Below are 18,087 nucleotides of genomic sequence, written 5' to 3'. Positions count from 1 at the left end.
CACGTGGTGGTTAATGGGTAAGGTTCCCTGTTACTCTCTAATGTGTTACATGATACAGGTTGATGTGTGGTTGATAAGCTGCATAATTTATTGGTCCCTGAGTTTGGGGTGAGTGAGTGATGTCGTCCAACATATATATTCATTATGGTCACTGTGTAGGTTTCTGACATAACTCTACTGTACCTTTCTGACAAACACTATCCAAGTTTCCGTCCTGACTGACCGATTGACTCACTAACTGGCTGACTGATTTCCAGATCTGTCAGTTACTGTACAGTGCTCTGTACTGTGGTTGGTGATGATGTGGCCTGGGTTCCTTGAAATGATGCTGTTAGTATGATAGCTTTAAAGTAAAATCAAATCTGTTTTTCATCGCGTACAGATTTGCAGATGTTATCGCAGCAAAATATTTGTGTTTCTAGCTCCAACAGTGCCGTATACCTAGCAATAAAAAAATACATTCAAAAAACTATATACATGTAATCAAGAAAACAAAAAGTGACATAGGATGAGTGAGGTGGAATATTCTAATCAAGTGAGAGAGACTTTGTTTGTAATTTCTTCAATCATCTTTATTCAATATTGATTAATTATTGCATTAATGAGACTAGTCAACCCAACACTTGACTGTTGGGCTGAGCAGCCTAACCTTTAAAGACAATGCTGTTTCTTTTATGTAGCTGACAATAAGAATTCTTAGTCATGGCTGGTCCACCCCTCCCATGCAGCTCAAGGGGTATCCTAAGCCACTCTGGGTTCATCCTGTCATTATCTGCACGGGGGTACTATTTTACTCTTCCAGACTAAGTTTTTCAGATACAAGGATGAGAACAATTACATGTTTGATCTATTCCTTCAGGATATCTCTGTCATGCACCACTACTCATAGAATGGAATGTGGCTGTTTAGTTTTTATCACCAAGCCATCACTTAATCAGTTGCCGGCCAAAGCTTCAAAAGACTCCTCTCCGTTCACTCAGAAAGGAATAGAGAGTTCTAAGAACCCTACTCTACTGCATAAAACAACCATTCGGTGCATAAACAGTATCATAACATAATCTTTGCTCTCACCTGAGTCATGACTAGAATGCAGTATATACATTTTAATGTGGGTGAAATAGTATGTAAACATTATCAAAGTGACCAGTGTTCAATGACTCCAAGGTGCAGGGTAGAGTGCCGGGTGGTGGCCGGCTAGAACAGTGACTAAGGTTCAGGACAGGGTACTGTGCGGAGGCTGGCTAGTGGTGACTGTTTAACAGTCTGATGGCCTGGAGATAGAAAAACAGCTTCTGTCTCTCTTTCCCAGCTTTGATGCACCTGTACTGTCTTTGCCTTCTAGATGGTTTCGAGGTGAACAAGCCATGGCTCAGGTGGCTGAGGTCCTTGATGATCTTCTTGGACTTCCTGTGACACCTGGTGCTGTAGATGTCCTGGAGGGCAGGCAGTGTGCCCCTGGTGATGCGTTGGACTGACCACGCCACTGTCATGAATGTCCTGATCAGGTCAGGTTACAGGAGACCACAACCCTACAGATTATCTCTCAACCCCAACAGAGGAGGAGAGATCTAGGGGTCTGAAGATGTGGGGGTTTTATGACCCCTCACGCCCCTGGTAAATCTCAGGCCACAGACAAATTCCTTTGTCCTGTTACTATGGAGAACCAGCCTCAGAACATTCAACATGAAATAAAGGGACTTTGGAACAATGGTTTCCGTCAGCCACAAGGGTGGTCATGACGATGGATGGAATATGAAAATGTATGTCATTTTTGTTTTGTTATTAAAGGTTAATATATGACGTTATTACGAAAACATTGTAACGTGAATAGTTTTCCTAGTATATGTTTGATGTTTATACATTGTACGTTGTATGGAAATATATCCAAATCAAATAGAATGTTTTTGGAAAGATGAAATGTGAAGTTAGTTGTCTCAAATTGGATTTGAGTCAAATCTAGACCTTGCCCTCATAACTTGGTACGCCCAGAGAATTGTCCTAAAGGCGGTTACGCCAACTTCTGACACAAGGGTATAAAACCTGTGAGTAAAGAATTTCCAGAGAAAACTATGTGACCCAAGCTGCAGCCAAGGTCTAAAAAGTCAACGAACCCAAAACGCAACGCAAGTTTGAAGACAAAGAAATCTTTTTCTACCCAAGCTACGGATGAGTAGCTGTGTCTAAGCGGGTGAATTCAAGTCAAACCACCTAGCCTCCATCTCCCATCGAATCGTGGTATCTACACTGTTTCATTCCAACGCTGTGAGCTCTGAGCTACAGAGTTGTCTGTCCTCAGAAGACCCCTTCCAGAGCAAGGGTGAGGGAACAGACTCCTAAGCAAAAAAGACACTGACATTAGGAGTCATCGAGCAGCTGAACGGTCCTCGCAGAGAATCCTCTGAGACTTCCCCCACGTAATTACATCATTATATTCTGACCCATAAGAGCGGCAGTTTGGCACGGCTAGGGTTAGAATAGCATAGCTGACAAATTCACCCAAATGTATATTTCTCTCGTGTACTTTCTTTTTCCTCTCTCTCTTTGAAATCCCCATTTTGGGTAACACGCGCCATAGTGTGTTGGCCCGTTATACTAAGTTCTAATCAATAGCCTATAATGTGTTTTGTCTATGTGTATTTTTTATCATAATTTTAGCTTTTAAGTAAATAAATATTCAACTAAGATTGGCAGATTCACGGACTATACGACGTTCAGAACGAGATTGTAGAGGTAACTGGTTAATTAGCGGCTGTTGTAAAATCGATATCCTGACATTCTTTGAGTTCATTTGGGAAATACAAACTCAATAAAAACTAGTTTTCCCATGGTGCCCTGGATTAATGAGTTAATAATTGCTTGATTCAGTTAATCACGCAATTAGAAACTTTTAATCGTTCGATGAACAACAGTCTATTATATTAGTTAATGTCACGACACCACCCTCTGGAAAGCCCTGTAGTTGCAGATGGTGCAAATGTAGTGTTCAGATTTGAATTATATGTACTGGACAATTTTTTTTAATGTACATTCAATTTGCGTAGTGTTTTGTGCTATGTCCCTAATAGCACAAGTTTTTTAGTCAATCCTATTTACAGTGAAGCACACAGCCTTATCCTAACTTATCAATACTTTGAAAGAGCACAAGTAAGTATTTTCAGCCAGAGTAATGCGGTGTCAGACAAAAACATTAAGACCCATAAACCTGACGGTTGAAGTTGCTTGTTTAGGCCTCTCAACTAAAGGAAATAGTGGAGGGGGGAGGGGATGGTCAGTGGACAGCTATTCATCCAAGCCCAAGCGAAAGTTCCAAATCTCTCCTGACATTCTTCTGGGCTCAAAGAACCGCAGGGACTGAATTGGCACAGGCTGCCACACAGTTTCTATGGAGAAGCGCTCTCTTGAAGCGTTGCCGGGGTGAGCACTTTTGTGTCCCGTTGCCACCTCACTTCCTGTTGGAGAAAAGACGGGAGGAAAAAGAGGGAAGAGAATCATTAACCCTCTGAGCACCCCTACTGCCCAACCAGACCCCACCCCCCAACAGTGCCAACACCATGCATCTCTGCAGTCTCACTATCCACTTTGGTTACCCATTTCTGTCCTCAAATGAAGGCTGCTGAGGGGGGACGGCTCATAATAAAGACTAGAAGGGAGTTAATGGAATGGTATCAACCACATGGGAACTACGTGTTTGATGTGATTTATACTATTCCATTGACTCCATTCCACCCATTATTATGAGCCGTCCTCCCCGCAGCAGCCTCCACTGCTGTCCTCTTTGGCAGCAATACTGAACAAAAATATATACGCAACATGCAACCATTTCAAAGATTTGACTGAGTTACAGTTCAAATCAGTCAATTGAAAAAAATTATTTCAGCACTAATCTATGGATTTCACATGACTGGGAATATTGGTCACAGATACCTTAAAAAAAGGTAGGGGCATTTATCAGAAAACCAGTCAGTATCTGGTGTAATGGCTTTTTTCCATCTACGTAACATTGCAAAAATCAGAAACTTTCTGTCCAAAAATTTGGCAGAAAAATTAACCCATGCTTTTGTCACTTCTAGGTTAGACTACTGCAATGCTCTACTTTCCAGCTACCCGGATAAAGACCTAAATAAACTTCAGTTAGTGCTAAACACGGCTGCTAGAATCTTGACTAGAACGTTTTGACTAGAACCTCTCTACACTGGCTTCCTGTTAAGGCAAAGGCTGATTTCAAGGTTTTACTGCTAACCTACAAATTATTACATGGGCTTGCTCCTACCTATCTTTCCGATTTGGTCCTGCCGTACATACCTACACGTACGCTGACGTGATCTTCCTGTCTGGGTTGGCGCCTCCCCTTGGGTTGTGCTGTGGTGGAGATCTTTGTGGCCTATACTCAGCCTTGTCTCAGGATGGTAAGTTGGTGGTTGAAAATATTCCTCTAGAGGTGTGGGGGCTGTGCTTTGGCAAAGTGGGTGGGATTATATCCTACCTGTTTGGCCCTGTCCGGGGGTATCGTAGGACGGGGCTACAGTGTCTCCCGACCCCTCCTGTCTCAGCCTCCAGTATCTATGCTGAAGTAGTTTGTGTCGGGGCGCTAGGGTCAGTCTGTATATCTTGAGTATTTATCCTGTCTTATCTGGTGTCCTGTGTGAATTTAACTATGCTCTCCAATTCGCTATCTTTTTCTCTCTTTCTTTCTTTCTTTCTCTCTCTCGGAGGACCTGAGCTCTAGGACCATGCCTCAGGACTACCTGGCTTGATGACTCCTTGCTGTCCCCAGTCCACCTGGTCGTGCTGCTGCTCCAGTTTCAACTTTTCTGCCTGCGGCTATGGAACCTTGACCTGTTCACTGGACGTGCTACCTGTCCCAGACCTGCTGTTTTCAACTTTCTAGAGACAGTTGGAGCGGTGGAGATACTCTGAATGATCGGCTAGGCAAAGCCAACTGACATTTACTCCTGAGGGGCTGACCTGTTGCACCCTCTACAACCACTGTGATTATTATTTGACCATGCTGGTCATCAATGAACATTTGAACATCTTGGCCATGTTCTGTTATAATCACTACCTGGCATAGCCAGAAGAGGACTGGCCACCCCTCATAGCCTGGTTCCTCTCTAGGTTTCTTCCTAGGTTCTGGCCTTTCTCTGGAGTTTTTCCTATCCACCTTGCTTCTACACCTGCATTGCTTGCTGTTTGGGTTTTTAGGCTGGGTTTCTGCACAGAACTTGGTAACATCAGCTGATGTAAGAAGGGCTTAAAAAATACATTTGACTGATAGGTGTGACCACCATTAGCCCCATGCAGCACAACACTTTTCCTTTGCATAGAGTTGATCAGGCTGTTGATTGTGACCTGTGGAATGTTATCCCACACTTATTTGATGGCTGTGCGAAGTTGCTGGATATTGGCGGGAACTGGAACATGCTATCGTACACGTTGAACCAAAGCATCCCAAACTTGCTCAATGGGTGACATGTCTGGTGAGTATGCAGGCCATGGAAGAACTGGGACATTTTCAGCTTCCAGGAATTGTGTACAGATCCTTGCAACATAAGGCTGTGCATTATCATGCTGAAACATGAGGTGATTGAGGTGGATGAAAGACATGACAATGGGCCTCGGGATCTTGTCACGGTACCTCTGTGCATTCAAATTGCCATCGATAAAATGCAATTGTGTTCGTCGTCTATAGCTTATACCTGCCCATACCATAACCCCACCGCTACCATTGGCACTCTATTCACAACATTGACATCAGAAAACTACTCGCCCACACAATGACAAACACGTGGTCTGAGGTTGTGAGGCCGGTTCGACGTACTGCCAAATTTGCTAAAATTACGTTCAAGGTGGCTTATGGTAGAGAAATGAATATTCAGTTATCTAGATATCTCTGTGGAACATTCTTGCAGTAAGCATGCCAATTGCACACTCCATCAAAACTTGAGACATCTGTGGCATTGTGTTGTGTGACAAATCTGGACATTTTAGTGGTATTTTATTGTCTCCAGTACAAGGTGCACCTGTGTAATGATCATGCTGTTTAATCAATTTATTGATAAGCCACACCTGTCAGGTATTATCTTGGCAAAGGAGAAATGTTCACTAATAGTTATGTAAACATATTTGTGCACACAATGAGAGAAATACGCTTTTTGTGCTTATGGAAATTTTGCAATGGAGGCTGCCAAGAAAGAAAACCCCACATACCGCCAGTAGTTATAATGACTGATTAACAGACTGACCTGGGTCAGATCTTTCCATTTTCTCTGTGTCTGTTCTGACGGCTTACACTGACTTCCTGTGACCCAAGTCTGCTGGAACTCCAGACAGAGACAACTTTCTGGCAATTCATTTGCAACCATGTGAACCTTAATTAATGTGAATTTTAGTGCCTTCTTTGTCGTGCTGACTAACAAATGGCCAATATTTGCCAATACAATCAGATCTACTCTACCATACACCTAACATCCAACTTCAGAATTTCACGAATGGTGCTCTGATGAATGCTCAGAAATGTGAGAATGTGAGAAAAAATATCATGCTCTAAATCCAGAGCTGAATCCTCTTAAATGTGACGATTAAGGGGAACGCTGTGATTTTCCATATTTTTTGCATTCCTGCAAGGACTCAAATGTGTGTTAGGTAGGCCTGTCAGGCCCACCATACGCCGGAATACACTCCAATGGAAATCTACTTGACTAACTGGAGTCTGTAGCACATTCACTCCGGATACACCCGCACCATTGATTGACCCACACGTTGATGTTTAATTTCTGTATGAGAGAGACACCCTTTTTAGAAGAATGTCACAACTCAGAACTAACTAACATAAATGTTAGTCTCACTGCTCTTCAGGTCAGTTCAGCATGTCTAGACTCTGCCGCTGTCCCAAGTCAAGTGTATTTGTATACACAGTGTATTGAAATGCCGTCTTGCAGGTTCACTCTCAACAATGCTGCATGATAAGAATAATACAATGGAATAATGACATTAAATATGCTGAATGGAATAAAAATGGTGAATGAAAAACATGGAGGCACTCAAACAAATGTACAGTAGGATATTTCTACATGTGGCGGGGAGGAGGAATGGAGAGCAAAGTGATGAATTGTCCTCCCAGAGCACAGCACACCTGGATACAGACAACAGACTCAGACAAAGGATCAGCCATCTTCTGAGGACACAGACCTGTGTTATATATGTGTGACGTGGAGCGTGTGATGCAAGGAGAAATTCTGCACAAGCAGACAATAAAGTATAATCTCTCTATCACACACACACACACACGGACATACACACACACTACACAGAGGGCACATCTAGCCTGGCAGTGTTAGCAGAGGTAATTGATGTGTCATGATGACAAACATGGATGTATCCCATAGCAGGCCGAATTTCTTCATGATGCTGAAGAAATTTGGCCTGTCACCGAGGGCCCTCACAGTGTTATACAAGAGCTCCATCGAGAGCATACTGTTGGGCTGCATCACAGCCTGGTACGGCAACTCCACGACCGCAAGGCACTTCAGAGGGTGATATGTTCAGTCGAACGCACCACTGGGTGCACACTGCCTGCCCAACAGGACACCTACAACAACAGGTGTCGCAGGAAGGCCAAGATCAACAGGGACCCCAGCCACCCAAGCCATTCCCTGTTCTCCACGTTTCAATCACTCAGACGCGGGCAATACGGGAGCAACAAGGCAAAAACTGGAAGACTGGCCAATAGTTTCTACCCTCAGACCATCAGGCTGCTGAACAGTCCACCACTAGTCAGCTACCTGCTCCCACCCCCCACTATAATTGTTATTGTTTTTATTTCACTTGGCCCCCACACATCCTCAATGGTCATGCTGCTCCCCCTATGACACCCCACCCCCTCAACAGTCTTTACTCTGCCTTCACCCCAATAGACATTTATTTATTCATCACTGACACAGTTGTTATGAAGTATATAGTGCTATTTATATTGTTGCTTTTTTATTACCATTTTCATTGTTTACTTCACTTTGTCCTGCATGTTGTAGCTCGGAGCCTGAGATTTTCACTGTACCCTGCAATCACAACTGCAACCATGTACATGTGACGATTAAAAACTCTGAATCTGAATCTCTAGCAGCCATCACACAAACCACAGTGACACGCTGCTACCTTCTTATCTATGCTTTTCAAATGCATGCACACTACACAGAGGTGTGGTGGTTAATCATGTACATGCAATGAGATGTCGCCCAATGAGATGCAATGAGCTGTCACCCAATGAGATGTCGCCCAATGAAATGCAGTGAGATGTCGCCCACCCTCAGCTATGATGTGGGTGTGCCCCAGGGGTCATCACTGGGGCCCCTCCTGTTCAGCCTGCACATTCATGTTCTTATCTTCTGTTTGTACTGGGTCTAAAGTACAAATGTATGCAGACGATACAGTGTTTTATGCGCATGCAAAGAGTAAACAGCAAGCTGCACAAGAGCTCACTGCAGCAATGGTCAACGTTACAAAGTGGCTCAGTGACTCATGTTTGCACCGCAATGTGAAAAAAGCAGTCTGTATTTTCTTCACAAAGAGGGCAACTGATGCTACTGAGCCAGACGTCTATGAGTCAGGGGAGAAGCTCCAGGTGGTATTCGTTTTTAAGTACCTTGTCATCATATAATCTCCCTTTCAAAAAGCAGGTGGAAATGGTAACTGAAATAACCAAATTCAACCTGGCTAATTTCTCATACACAGAATTGTTTGGCTACACAGGCAGCAAAAATGTACTTCAATGCTATGATCCTCCCCCACTTAACATACTGCTTGATTAGTTGGGCCCGAGCTTAATTCAGTCTGTCTACAAACAGGCTCTCAAGGTGCATGATGGAAAGTCCAATAGCCATCACCACTGTAACATCCTCAGAAAGGAGGTACAGTCTCTCTCTCTCTCTCTCTCATTTAAGGCATGGGAAACATACTGTATGTTTACATTGCCAAAGCAAATGAAATAGATAATAAACAAAAGTGAAATAAACAATTTAAAATAAACAGTAAAGATTACACTCATACAAGTTCCAAAAGAATTTTAAAAAAAATACAATGTCATATGTCTATATACAGTGTTGTAATGATGTGCAAATAGTTCAAGTTCAAAAGGGAAAATAAATAAACATAAATATTGGTAGTATTTACAATTGTATTTACAAGTGTTAGTTTTTCACTGGTTGCCCTTTTCTTGTGGCAACAGGTCACAAATCTTGCTGCTGTGATTGCACACTGTGGTATTTCACCCAATAGATATGGGAGTTTATCAAAATTGGATTTGTTTTCAAATTCTTTGTGGATCTGTGTAATCTGAGGAAATATGTGTCTCTAATATGATACATTGGGCAGGAGGTTAGGGAGTGCAGCTCAGTTTCCACCTCATTTTGTGGGCAGTGTGCACATAGCCTGTCTTCTCTTGAGAGCCAGGTCTGCTTTCTGCAGCCTTTCTCAATAGCAAGGCTATGCTCACTGAGTCTGTACAAAATCAGAGATTTTTCTTAATTTTTGGTCAGTCACAGTGGTCAGGTATTCTGCCTGTTTATTGCCAAATAGTATTCTAGTTTGCTTTGTGTTTTTGTAAATTCTTTCCATAGTGTCAAGTAATTATCTTTTTGTTTTCTCATGATTTGGTTGGGTCTAATTGTGTTGCTGTCCTGGGGGACTGTGGAGTCTGTTTCTGTTTGTGAACAGAGCCCCAGGACAAGCTTGCTTAGGGGGCTCTTCTCCAGATTTTTTCCAGATAATTTCTCTCTAGGTGATGACTTTGTTATGGAAGGTTCGGGAATCTTTTCCATTTAGGTGGTTGTAGAATTTAACGACTCTTTTCTGGATTTTGATAATTAGCGGGTATCGGCCTAATTCTGCTCTGCATGCATTATTTGGTGTTTTACATTGTACACTGAGGATATTTTTTCAGAATTTTGCATGCAGAGTCTCAATTTGGTGTTTGTCCCATTTGGTGAATTCTTGGCTGTTGAGTGCACCCTAGACCTCACAACCATAAAGGGCAATGGGATCCTAATTGGTATGTCAAATTGTATGTTCCTTTTGATGGCATAGAAGGCCCTTCTTGCCTTGTCTCTCAGATAATTCACAGCTTTGTGGAAGTTACCTGTGGCGCTGATGTTTAGGCCGATGTTTAGTCTCTCTCTCACACACAGTTTCCCATCCTCAACTTGTTTATACAGAAATCAAACCCTACCAATGGGATAACACTGTTACGGTGCGTGAATGAGGACCCAAAAGCGAATTAACAAAACAGAGTATCTTTAATTACAAAACAAAACGTAGGCTCAGACGGACAGGCAGATTCCGACAGGACAGGACAAGGTTACAGGAACACGACGATGGTCTGGTTCAGGCATGAATGACACAAACAAACAAACAAGAATCCGACAAGGACAGGAGCAGAAACAGAGAGAGATATAGGGACCTAATCAGAGGGAAAAAGGGAACAGGTGGGGAACGGGGTGAATGGGTAATTAGGAGGAGACAAGGCACAGCTGGGGAAAAGAGGGGGAGAAAAGGTAACATAACAACGACCAGCAGAGGGAGACAGGGTGAAGGGAAAGGACAGAGACAAGACAACATGACAGTACATGACAGTACCCCCCCACTCACCGAGCGCCTCCTGGCGCACTCGAGGAGGAAACCTGGCGGCAACGGAGGAAATCCTCGATCAGCGCACGGTCCAGCACGTCCCGAGAGGGAACCCAACTCCTCTCCTCCGGACCGTACCCCTCCCAATCAACAAGGTACTGGTGACCACGGCCCCGAGGACGCATGTCCAAAATCCTGCGGACCCTGTAGATGGGTGCGCCCTCGACAAGGATGGGGGGGGGGGGGGAAGACGAGCGGGGGCGCGAAGAACGGGCTTAACACAAGAGACATGGAAGACCGGGTGGACGCGACGAAGGTATCGCGGAAGAAGAAGTCGAACTGCGACAGGATTAATGACCCGAGAAATACGGAACGGACCAATGAACCGCGGGGTCAACTTGCGAGACGCCGTCTTAAGGGGAAGGTTCTGAGTGGAGAGCCAAACTCTCTGACCGCGACAATATCTAGGACTCTTAGTTCTACGCTTATTAGCAGCCCTCACAGTCTGCGTCCTATAACGGCAAAGTGCAGACCTGACCCTCTTCCAGGTGCGCTCGCAACGTTGGACAAAAGCCTGAGCGGAGGGGACGCTGGACTCGGCGAACTGAGATGAGAACAGCGGAGGCTGGTACCCGAGGCTACTCTGAAAAGGAGATAGCCCGGTTGCAGACGAAGGAAGCGAGTTGTGGGCGTATTCTGCCCAGGGGAGCTGTTCTGACCAAGACGCAGGGTTGCGAAAAGAAAGACTGCGTAAGATGCGACCAATAGTCTGATTGGCCCGTTCTGCTTGACCGTTAGACTGGGGGTGAAAGCCGGAAGAGAGACTGACGGAAGCCCCAATCAAACGGCAAAACTCCCTCCAAAATTGAGACGTGAATTGCGGACCTCTGTCCGAAACGACGTCTGACGGAAGGCCATGAATTCTGAAAACATTCTCGATGATGATTTGTGCCGTCTCTTTAGCAGAAGGAAGCTTAGCAAGGGGAATGAAATGAGCCGCCTTAGAGAACCTATCGACAACCGTAAGAATAACAGTCTTCCCCGCTGACGAAGGCAGTCCGGTGACAAAATCTAAGGCGATGTGAGACCACGGTCGAGAGGGAATGGGAAGCGGCCTGAGACGGCCGGCAGGAGGGGAGTTACCGGACTTAGTCTGCGCGCAGACCGAACAAGCAGCCACGAAACGACGCGTGTCATGCTCCCGGGTGGGCCACCAAAAACGCTGGCGAATGGAAGCAAGCGTACCCCGAACGCCAGGGTGGCCGGCTAACTTGGCAGAGTGAGCCCACTGAAGAACGGCCAGACGAGTAGGAACGGGAACGAAAAGAAGGTTCCTAGGACAAGCGCGCGGCGACGGAGTGTGAGTGAGCGCTTGCTTTACCTGCCTCTCAATTCCCCAGACAGTCAACCCGACAACACGCCCCTCAGGGAGAATCCCCTCGGGGTCAGTGGAGGCTACTGAAGAACTGAAGAGACGAGATAAAGCATCAGGCTTGGTGTTCTTAGAGCCCGGACGATAAGAAATCACGAACTCGAAACGAGCGAAAAACAGCGCCCAACGCGCCTGACGCGCATTAAGTCGTTTGGCAGAACGGATGTACTCAAGGTTCCTATGGTCAGTCCAAACGACAAAAGGAACGGTCGCCCCCTCCAACCACTGTCGCCATTCGCCTAGGGCTAACCGGATGGCGAGCAGTTCGCGGTTTCCCACATCATAGTTACGTTCCGACGGGGACAGGCGATGAGAAAAATACGCGCATGGGTGGACCTTGTCGTCAGAGAGGGAGCGCTGAGAAAGAATGGCTCCCACGCCCACCTCTGACGCGTCAACCTCGACAACGAACTGTCTAGAGACGTCAGGTGTAACAAGGATAGGAGCGGATGTAAAACGATTCTTGAGGAGATCAAAAGCTCCCTGGGCGGAAACGGACCACTTAAAGCACGTCTTGACAGAAGTAAGGGCTGTGAGAGGAGCTGCCACCTGACCGAAATTTCGGATGAAACGACGATAGAAGTTCGCGAAGCCGAGAAAGCGCTGCAGCTCGACGCGTGACTTAGGAGCGGGCCAATCAATGACAGCTTGGACCTTAGCGGGATCCATCTTAATGCCTTCAGCGGAAATAACAGAACCGAGAAATGTGACGGAGGAGGCATGAAAAGTGCACTTCTCAGCCTTCACAAAAAGACAATTCTCTAAAAGGCGCTGGAGGACACGTCGAACGTGCTGAAGATGAATCTGGAGTGACGGTGAAAAAATCAGGATATCGTCAAGGTAAACGAAAACAAAGATGTTCAGCATGTCTCTCAGGACATCATTGACTAATGCCTGAAAGACAGCTGGAGCGTTAGCGAGGCCGAAAGGAAGAACCCGGTATTCAAAGTGCCCTAACGGAGTGTTAAACGCCGTCTTCCACTCGTCCCCCTCCCTGATGCGCACGAGATGGTAAGCGTTACGAAGGTCCAACTTAGTGAAAAACCTGGCTCCCTGCAGGATCTCGAAGGCTGAAGACATAAGAGGAAGCGGATAACGATTCTTAACTGTTATGTCATTCAGCCCTCGATAATCTATGCAGGGGCGCAGAGACCCGTCCTTCTTCTTGACAAAAAAAAACCCCGCTCCGGCGGGAGAGGAGGAGGGGACTATGGTACCGGCGTCAAGAGCTACAGACAAATAATCCTCGAGAGCCTTACGTTCGGGAGCCGACAGAGAGTATAGTCTACCCCGGGGGGGAGTGGTTCCCGGAAGGAGATCAATACTACAATCATACGACCGGTGTGGAGGAAGAGAGGTGGCCCTGGACCGACTGAACACCGTGCGCAGATCGTGATATTCCTCCGGCACCCCTGTCAAATCACCAGGCTCCTCCTGTGAAGAAGAAACAGAGGAAACAGGAGGGATAGCAGACATTAAACATTTCACATGACAAGAGACGTTCCAGGAGAGGATAGAATTACTAGACCAATTAATGGAAGGATTATGACAAACTAGCCAGGGATGGCCCAAAACAACAGGTGTAAAAGGTGAACGAAAAATCAAAAAAGAAATGGTTTCGCTATGATTACCAGAAACAGTGAGGGTTAAAGGTAGCGTCTCACGCTGAATCCTGGGGAGAGGACTACCATCCAGGGCGAACAAGGCCGTGGACTCCCTTAACTGTCTGAGAGGAATGTCATGTTCCCGAGCCCAGGTCTCGTCCATAAAACAGCCCTCCGCCCCAGAGTCTATTAAGGCACTGCAGGAAGCTGACGAACCGGTCCAGCGTAGATGGACCGACAAGGTAGTGCAGGATCTTGAAGGAGAGACAGGAGTAGTAGAGCTCACCAGTAGCCCTCCGCTTACTGATGAGCTCTGGCTTTTACTGGACATGAAGTGACAAAATGACCAGCAGAACCGCAATAGAGACAGAGGCGGTTGGTGATTCTCCGTTCCCTCTCCTTAGTCGAGATGCGGATACCTCCCAGCTGCATAGGCTCAGCTCCCGAGCCGGCAGAGGAAGATGGTAGTGATGCGGAGAGGGGGGCAACGGAGAACGCGAGCTCCTTTCCACGAGCTCGGTGACGAAGATCAACCCGTCGCTCAATGCGAATAGCGAGTTCAATCAAGGAATCCACGCTGGAAGGAACCTCCCGGGAGAGAATCTCATCCTTTACCTCTGCGCGGAGACCCTCCAGAAGACGAGCGAGCAAAGCCGGCTCGTTCCAGCCACTGGAGGCAGCAAGAGTGCGAAACTCAATAGAGTAGTCTGTTATGGATCGATTGCCTTGACATAGGGAAGACAGGGCCCTGGAAGCCTCCTCCCCAAAAACAGATCGATCAAAAACCCGTATCATCTCCTCCTTAAAGTCCTGATACTGGTTAGTACACTCAGCCCTTGCCTCCCAGATTGCCGTGCCCCACTCACGAGCCCGTCCAGTAAGGAGAGATATGACGTAGGCGACACGAGCAGTGCTCCTGGCGTAAGTGTTGGGCTGGAGAGAAAACACAATATCACACTGGGTGAGGAACGAGCGGCATTCAGTGGGCTCCCCAGAGTAACACGGCGGGTTATTGATTCTGGGCTCCGGAGATTCGAAAGCCCTGGAAGTGGCCGGTGGATCGAGGCGGAGATGGTGAACCTGTTCTGTGAGGTTGGAGACTTGGGTGGCCAGGGTCTCAACGGCATGTCGAGCAGCAGACAATTCCTGCTCGTGTCTGCCTAGCATCGCTCCCTGGATCTCGACAGCTGAGTGGAGAGGATCCGAAGTCGCTGGGTCCATTCTTGGTCGGATTCTTCTGTTACGGTGCGTGAATGAGGACCCAAAAGCGAATTAACAAAACAGAGTATCTTTAATTACAAAACAAAACGTAGGCTCAGACGGACAGGCAGATTCCGACAGGACAGGACAAGGTTACAGGAACACGACGATGGTCTGGTTCAGGCATGAATGACACAAACAAACAAACAAGAATCCGACAAGGACAGGAGCAGAAACAGAGAGAGATATAGGGACCTAATCAGAGGGAAAAAGGGAACAGGTGGGGAACGGGGTGAATGGGTAATTAGGAGGAGACAAGGCACAGCTGGGGAAAAGAGGGGGAGAAAAGGTAACATAACAACGACCAGCAGAGGGAGACAGGGTGAAGGGAAAGGACAGAGACAAGACAACATGACAGTACATGACAAACACACTGTCTGCTACACAGATCTATGATCAGAAAAACATAACCAATGTCTTCAATCAGTTTGGGGCAACTGCGCTTCCCAAAAGTTGCTGCACTATGCTCAGCCTGTTCTTGAAGACTAGACGTAACATAGTAAAAGTAAATCCGGAACACTCAAATTAGAATGATATTATATTCCATTTGGTATGGTTACATGAGACAGATGGTTACTTACGTCAAAAACAGAAGTAGGGTAGTTGGCCGGGGTGGGGCGTATAATTCGAACGTCTAGCAACCCAAAGTTTGTGAGTTCGAATGTCAACATGTACAACTTTAGCATTTTAGCAAATTAGCAACTTTTCAACTACTTACTACTCCTTAGCAACTACCCTAACCATAACTCTTTTAGCTAAGCCTTCCCCTAACCCTAAGCTTAATCATTTTAGCTAACCCTTCCCCAACCCTTACCTTAACCCTTTAACCTAACTCATAAATGTAACCCTAACCTTAACCCTAAATACTAACCCTAATCCGTAGCCTAGCTAACATTAGCCAGCTAGCTAACTTTAGCCACCTAGTTAAAATTCATAACATATCATATTTTTTGCAAATTCATAACATATATGTTTTTGAAATTAGTACATATTGTACATTTCACAAATCTGTAACATATCATATGACTTGTAATTCATAACATATCATAGGAAATGGCTGAAGGACACCCACAAATTAATATATACATACGAAATGTAAAATATCATACTGAAAGATGTGTCTCGAATTTACCTACACAATAATACAAAATGCTCTGAGACCAGGTTGCTACACTGCACTACCTGAAGCTTTTAGGGACGGTTCCCCGGTCCACGAAACGGAATTAACCCCTATCCTGATTTCTAGCCAATCTCAGTCACGAACCCAACCACAATTCACCATCTGGGAAATATAATCTACAGAAGTAAACACTACATTACCAGCATTGTATGTTGTGCCATAATACTGTAATGCTTTATGTAATTCTTGTTAAATCTCCATTGTGTTATAGCCCCACCTTCAATACTTACCTGGAAACCAGTCAATTAACAAACAACAGGAAACAGCACTGGGCCCATGCATGCCATTGTGAAAATCCTTGGTGTAATCCAAAGCTAATACTTATACAGTGTATATAGACTTTAGGTCAGCGGTCAAACGCAATCTTGAGTTACACAGATGACCGGGGATCAATACACAGTTGATTCAGTTAATTTCAAATAGGTGAAAAAAGGTCACATTGGTGCCTTGACTCAAGTAACACAGTTGATGTCTAGCCTATCAGTTACTGAGTTCAAAGTATAGCTGAGGTTATTCGGTTAATGCCTTAGCTTTATGCTCACTGGGCTAACACCATCTTGGAAAGCATAGATGACCTGGGCTCAATACCATTTCCACTGTGCTGTAGTCGATTATCTCTACTAGTGTACTACTTACTTTTAAGGCTATAAGAATATCATCCCCAACCGGCATGGCTAAGTGTGCTTCTGAATGAGCATGGTGGGGTGATGTGATAAGCAATACAGTTATATAAGGACGCATTGGTGAATGAGTTACCTGAATGTTCACTTCAGCTACACTGAAGAATCCAGGCTATAACCATCACAACTCTTCTCTCCATGGGTGATATTGTTAAATTAAGGATAGATAAACAAATCTAAATCTACTGTGGTAAGAAAGCCATAACAAGACAAAGAACTCCCACACACACACACACACACACACAGAGCAAGGACAGCTCAATTCACGCGCGTGCTTATCGGACATAGATGCGGCTGGCTGCACCGCGCAGCGCTCAACCGTGACAAATCGCAGGGGGCTATCACGCGCACGCGCTCACGTCATCTCTGGTTGCCCAGCCTTGTGACTTCCTATGCCATGAGATTGTTATATGCGTATGTAGCTGCTCGCGGGGTTCTAAATGGGACAATGTGACGGGTCGGAAGTGACAGCCTTAACCGTGTGGGGTTAACGATTAAGCCAGGTACGGGCCGTTACCGTTACCAGGCATGCATACCGGCACCCACGCATCAGGCTGCAGCACACATTATAACGGAGTGCAGGATATGAGACAACCGTTTTGAGGCGTTCAGCAGTGCGCTCTGTTCAGCGTCTGTTCACTCGTCTCCTCTGTGGACTTCTGCGTTTTAGGTAAAGACCTGTCTGTTATACCTGATCTGCTGGTATCGATCCAGACATATTGGACGCTATATTGGATGCTTTTCACCTCAGGCTATTTTCCTATTGTATTCCTCGCTGCTCTTTCTATCCAGCCCATATTTCTCTGTGAAGAAGGGAATCGTTGATTTTTGCCACTTTAGAGAATATTCCCTGCCTCATGTTACCGTTATGTTATGACTAGTCTACCTGTTACGTCAATTGGCTGAATTATTTCATTATACATAGCTGGGCTACAGGTTTGGAGAACAAAAAATCCCCACGATCTATAATTTAATTCAACGGTCGTGTCGGCATTATCACAAACTCGCAGAAGGGTTCCTTCCCCTATTCATCCACGACCAAGCTTGTACTAATTTACGCCTTTGCCGTGTTGGGCGGCGGGGTATTGGTCTTGACTACTAAACAGGATTGTTTCAGGACCAGGGGGGAAACCAAATGCGCACTAACGCAGGAGAGTTCTGACGTCGTAACATGCGGGGGGGAGAATCAGCATTAGAGGATGTAGCCTACACCTCGGCTATTGGATAATTATTTGTAGCCGGCCAGAGGAATTTAGATGTTTGGCGCTGTATGAAACCGTTTGTAAACGCTTCCATAGGTAACCCGGCTTCATA

The 18,087-nt window shown here is 45.6% G+C and overlaps 1 protein-coding gene and 1 long non-coding RNA gene across 3 annotated transcripts in view; one reads left to right on the top strand and one right to left on the bottom strand.

Annotated features, from left to right (window-relative positions):
* Window positions 1-546: 546 nt before the first annotated feature.
* On the bottom strand, window positions 547-17,040 carry LOC149982584 (uncharacterized). The gene is made up of 2 exons (XR_016497311.1): window positions 16,850-17,040; window positions 547-3,449 (listed from the first exon to the last, which is right to left on the bottom strand). It is a non-coding gene; the product is annotated as an uncharacterized LOC149982584 (long non-coding RNA).
* LOC110528045 (solute carrier family 41 member 1) overlaps window positions 17,034-18,087 on the top strand; it is a 37,752-nt gene continuing 36,698 nt past the window's right edge. Inside the window, exon 1 of one of the 2 annotated variants that reach the window (XM_021609829.3) lies at window positions 17,034-17,443. The gene's annotated coding sequence lies outside the window, so the exon portion shown is untranslated. The remainder of the gene's footprint in view (window positions 17,444-18,087) is intronic. The other variant, XM_036983603.2, reaches the window with a different exon arrangement.

This window comes from Oncorhynchus mykiss, chromosome 7 (assembly GCF_057628025.1).
Source record: "Oncorhynchus mykiss isolate SJ-2025 chromosome 7, ASM5762802v1, whole genome shotgun sequence".
NCBI lineage: Eukaryota > Metazoa > Chordata > Actinopteri > Salmoniformes > Salmonidae > Oncorhynchus > Oncorhynchus mykiss.
This window is presented reverse-complemented; position numbering and strand designations above follow the sequence as displayed.